Source organism: Cervus elaphus, chromosome 9 (assembly GCF_910594005.1).
Source record: "Cervus elaphus chromosome 9, mCerEla1.1, whole genome shotgun sequence".
NCBI lineage: Eukaryota > Metazoa > Chordata > Mammalia > Artiodactyla > Cervidae > Cervus > Cervus elaphus.
Window position 1 is genome coordinate 58,680,732 of NC_057823.1, and position 6,042 is coordinate 58,686,773.

A 6,042-nucleotide genomic window follows, 5' to 3' on the forward strand; every position below is an offset into this window, starting at 1 on the left:
AATTCATTTTATAACCTTTGGAGGTGGGTCATCTTACTATTCCATTTTGCCAAGGAGGAAATCGAGGTCCTGAGAGGCCATCTTGCCTGATTGCAAAGCTATTAGGTGGAAGAGCCAGGATTTAAATCCAGATATCCTAGTTCTCAGAAAAGGCCCCACTCCAACTGTGACTCGGGGACTGTGGCTCATGGAATTATAGGAGCTTCTTCACTCAACATTTTCAACTCAAAAGAGGAGCCAGTAGATTTTTGTATGAAGGCAAAAAAATGAAGGTTTGAATCATTTCAGAATTGGATATAATGATTTCAGAATTTACAACCTTAATACTTACATAACCTCCAAAAAGAGCCTGCTTTTCGAATGTTTTCTGGCAATTGGGTAGCTTTCTAAATGCTGTTTTCAAGAGTAACAGGCTCATTCTTTTCATTCTCTGGTATTAGTTGTAGCCCGCTACATTCAACTCCTATTATTATTGCTTAATATAATCCTTAAATGTTGGAAACTGTGAACAGAACTTGCTCTGATAGTTTTATTGTGCCTTGCAGGTTGAACACACATCGTCTCGGGGACAGTGATACATTCACTGTTCTTGTTTCCTGTCATATATGTATTTTTTTTCTATTTGCGCCTCTTTTATACTCATTCTCTTCTTCAAGATGTCTCTATGAAGATACATCTGTTCAGCTTTGGTGATTAGCAGAACATTAGCAGACCTACTGTTTCAGATCATAAATAATTAATGGCTGCTCCTCATTAATTTCTTCTGAAACCGACTCTTGTTAGACTACAGTTAGATATATTTCTTGAATTAAGGGCAGATCTAAGGAACAGGGGTTCTCTGCCTATTTTGAAAACAGGCCATTTACTTTTGCAGGAAAATTATGACATGTGAGTCCATCCATGGCAAGAATAAACAAAACAAAACCTCTTTTAGTGAGATGCTAAGCATCTTTTGTTTGCTAAGGGCCTTCCATCTCAAGGTGTCTGTTTTGTGATCTGTTCCCTCATTTCCATGCAGATCTGCTTTTTTTAAAAAAAAATTTAATGCAAATAGTAACTATGTATTATATTGAAATAGTTTTAAAATATTACAACAAACTTGCCTTTTCATCAAACCAACCCAAAATGCAAAGGTCCCCTCTGTCTCTGCGCTGATCCTCTTTCCTTCTTTACTGTGAATCAATCGCAAGTCATTACCTGCTGGGGGCTTCCTCTCGGTGAATAAACAGATAGAACCCTCAGCCCAGTTTCATCTTTAGTTCCCTCCCTTGCTATTTATTAATGCACATGCACTTTAAATAATCTGTTCAAATTAATCGGCAGATAATAAAAATATAGGTTCTGAGGCAAATAGCCCAGTGAAAATACTTGTGAAATACTTCCCTGAGCACTTTAGCCTAATTAATAGTTAGATTTCCTCCTATGCAAAAAAAAAATCTAATGCACATCAGGGTTTGCCTGGTTCTGACACCCAAAATAGGCAAAGCTCCTCCTACGCCAATATCAACAAAGTACCCAGAATCTTAAGAAATTATTCAGCCCAGCTCTAAACTGGCTGAAACTAGCGCTAAACTACCTATATTTCACCCAACCAAGGCAAACTGTGGTTGATTTAAAAACAAAACAATAAAACTAGTAGAATAATATGGAAGTAAGTACCTCCAATGTACTGATAAAGTGTATCTCCTATAGGGCTGTGCTAAAATTCTAAGTAACGGCAACCATTGCAGGCAAGAAAAGCTGTGTTTCTTAGATGTTTTCTTAGCCAGGTGGCCTCTGAAGATGTATCCCAAAGTACCAGTGCCAGGTACTGATGAGAAACGTTGGTGTCGACCTGAAAGACCAGCGTTATTAGTAGTTTAATTAAATAAGTTATAGTTTGGCAATACAACTGACTAGACCCCATCCATTATAAATAATGTTATCATAATAAAAAACAGCTAACTTTTTGAGCACATTAAACATAGCACTAAGTATTAAATAATAGCTTTAAAGATGTTTATAAACTATCATTTAGTTTTACAGTCATCCTGAAGGTACATGTTATTAACCTCACTTTACAAATGAGAAACTAAAGTACAGAGAGATTAAGTAATTTGCCTTGGGTCACACAGTGAAGAAATGGCAAAGCTGGCCTAAGAATCCAGGTAAGATGAAATAAAATTGTCCAAATGGATTGTTAAAGGAGAAAAGGACATTGTGGAACTGATTATCTAGTAAGCTCCCATTTTAACTTTTTTTTTTTTTTTTTTAACACCACACATTTATTTTAAAAGTCAAAAGTTGAAAAAGACTAAAGATATTGGCAAGGATGTGGAAGAACTGGAAGTCCCAAAGTCTTCCGTAAGAATACAAAGGGAAACAACCATATTAGATTACAGGATGTGCTGATGTGCTCAGCTGTGGCTGACTCTTTGCGACCCCATGGACTGAAGCCTACCATACTCCTCTGACCATGGAATTTTCCAGGCAAGAATACTGGAGTGGGCTGCCTTCAGTTTTTATTTTCTTCTTTTACTATTTATCACTTTTGTAAAAAGTGCAAAAAATGGCTTTGACATTTGAGATAAACTCTGTTGGGTTGGACCCACTCCAGGGTTATTGCCTGAAGAATCCCAGAGATGGGGGAGCCTGGTGGGCTGCCGTCTGTGGGGTTGCAGAGTCGGACACGACTGAAGCGACTTAGCAGCAGCAGCATGTTGGGTTATATTTCACATAAAGCATGTTGGCTATTTATAGGACTACACTTTGTTGTTGCTATTTAGTTGCTAAGTTGTGTCCAACTCTTTTTTGACTCTCCTGGACTGTAGCCCACAGAGGGACAGGAGCTGGACTCCTCCTGTTGCCTCTTCTCAGCAGTGTGACCTGGGGCAAGTTAATTAATCACTCTGGGCTTCAGTTTCCTCATTTGTAAAATAAGGATACTATTAGTACCTACCTTCCAGGGTCAACGTGAGTGCTCATTACAACAAGTACTGAAAAATAATGAAGTCCCCGTATGAGAAAGCTATCTTCCCTTGTTCTTGTTGTCCAGTCACTAAGTCGTGTCCAACCCTTTGTGACCCCATGGATTGAAGCTCACCAGGCTTCTCTGTCCATGGGATTTCCCAGACAAGAATACTGGAGTGGGTTGCCATGTCCTACTGCAGGGGATCTTTCTGAGCCAGGGATTGAACCTGAGTCTCCTGCATTGGCAGGCAGGTTCTTTACCTCTGAGCCACCAGGGAAGCCCTAGGACTGCACTACAGTATCTTAATGACGTTGAGATGGCATTCCTTTTTTTTGAGCTTGCTGTCTAAATTCAGAAAAGAGTAGGCAACTTGTTGAAAAAATTCTGGGGAAAACTATAAAGACAGTTTTCTGTGAAATTTGTTTCCAGTGTAATTTAGAATTGGTTCATCATTCAGGCAACAAGTCTCAGCTGTCTAACCAGCTGCGTTGTAGCCAGCAGGCTGTGGCTGAGAGTCCGTGTGGCAGGAGTTAGGTGAAGGTGCACGACAGGAGAAGTGCACACCAGCGCTCTCACAGCTCCACTGCAATATTGGTTTCTATAATAAATGGTGCCATAAAGTTGTATTGAAGTGAATATACATTATTAGCATCGCTTACCATGTTTACGATCCACTCCACATCAAAATGACATAAAAAGCAGAGTTAGTACCAATTAATATCCAATTGCTCATCAAACTTTAATTTGTGTTTGCTTTCCCCTGATGGATACATCTTTTATAACTGAAAGGCTCCATCTCTTTATAACATATGCTATCATTCAAGGCCACTTGTTTTAATCACTCTGCAAACCAGCGTGAAATTGTCTAATAATCCACCCAGATTTTGTCACAAGCGCCTGAAGTTACAGCCGTCTTATAGAGGAAGCAGCAGTCTTCCTCAGAACATTGGGAATTATTAAAACAGCAGGTCAGGTCCTTGGTTAGGAAGCAATCTTGTCCAACTGATTGATGAATAAAATGCTGATTTTTTTTTTCCAGAGGCGTGAAGTTTATTTCCTTTTGTCACCCAGAGGTTTGGAGGTTGGTAGCACAGCCACAAAATAGAATTAATAGAGGCGAGGCTGTCAGAGTAGGTTTGGGGGGGAGGTTGCAGTTGAGAGGTGTCACCTGCAATAGCAATTTTCAATAGCTGCTCATCTACACCCAGTGTTGATTTGGACTGAACATATGGTAAAAATAAACAAACAAGCAAACAAAACCAGGTATCTTCCATGTTACCTTCTATCAGGCCTTCTACAGGTAGTGAGTACAGAACCATGCAGAGGCGGCTTTTTATCTGGTAGTTGCAACATCTTGAGGGCTCTTCTGAGCACCGGAGGGGATTCCCAGCACACAGGGGAGTGACCCATAAGACCCTGGCCCTTCCCCTCCCCCCAGGGCCTAAGCAAGGCTTCTCAGCATTGAAGCCACTGCCGTGTTCTTTTTTTCTGTTGTTGTTAAATTTTTTTTTTCTTTTTTTTTTTTATTAGTTGGAGGCTAATTACTTCACAACATTTCAGTGGGTTTTGTCATACATTGATATGAATCAGCCATAGATTTACACCACTGCCATGTTCTTAAGGGTCCCACTATATTAGAAAGTAAAAGAAGTACCAACATAAGGATATGAAGTCAGAATATTTTTAATCTTCACATTAAATAATATAAATGCTTTCAAATTTAAAGAAGAGGAAGAAGAGTAGGAAGAAAGGACAGGAAGAGAGAAAAGAAAAACTGCAATGACTCTCAGTGTAAGCTTATTTGGAGAAAAATTGTGAGCATCTAAAGACCCCCCCCTCCTCCAAAGGATCCTCTTGGCTTGCCACGTAGTAGATGCTGAGCCTTAGTGTCAGGGACAGACACTGGGCACAGGCCTGTGTTTGGTGGCATGGGAGCGGGTGTGGACATCATCTGGTGAAAGGGAGATGTGAAACTGACGTCTCTCAGTCGTGTCTGACTTTGCAACCCCATAGACTGTAGCCTACCATAGACTGTAGCCTATAGGCTTCTCCATCCATGGGGTTTTCTAGGCAAGTGTACCGGCCTGGGTTGCCATTTCCTTCTCCAGGGGATCTTCCCAACCCAGGGATCGAACCCTGGTCTCCTGCATTGCAGGCAGACACTTTACCCTCTGAACCACCAGGGAAGCACTTTGAACCTTTTGATTATGTAGCAATAGATCAAACCAGCTTATCGTTAGAGTGAAGAAGGGCTTGAGCAGAGTTACAATCCCATGGCTACTTTCATCCTTCCTTCCTACCTGTGGCATCTGAGTGAGAGTCTCCCAAACATGGAAATATACAGGATAGTGGTGAGAAAACAAATCCTGGAATCAAACAGGCCTGTTTTCTTTTATTTATCTATATAATTTATTTATCTTATTTCTTTGGCTATGCTTATTTAACTTATATGCAGATTACATCATGAGAAATGCTGGGCTAGAAGAAGCACAAGCTGGAATCACGATTGCTGGGAGAAATATCAATAACCTCAGATATGCAGATGACACCATGCTCATGGCAGAAAGGGAAGAGGAACTAAAAAGCCTCTTGATGAAAGTGAAAGAGGAGAGTGAAAAAGTTGGCTTAAAGCTTGACATTCAGAAAACTAAGATCATGGCATCTGGTCCCATCACCTCATGGGAAATAGATGGGGAAACAGTAGAAGCAGTGTCAGACTTTATTTTTTTGGGCTCCAAAATCACTGCAGATGGTGATTGCAGCCATGAAATTAAAAGACGCTTACTCCTTGGAAGGAAAGTTAGGGCCAAACTAGATAGCATATTAAAAAGCAGAGACATTACTTTGCCAACAAACTAATGTCTTGCCAAGTAGTAGATGCTGAGCCTTAGTGTCAGGGACAGACACTGGGCACAGGCCTGTGTTTGGTGGCGTGGGAGCGGGTGTGGACATCATCTGGTGAAAGGGAGACATGAAACTGATGTCTCTCAGTCGTGTCTGACTTTGCAACCCCATAGACTGTAGCCTACCATAGACTGTAGCCTATAGGCTTCTCCATCCATGGGGTTTTCTAGGCAAGCGTATGGGCCTGG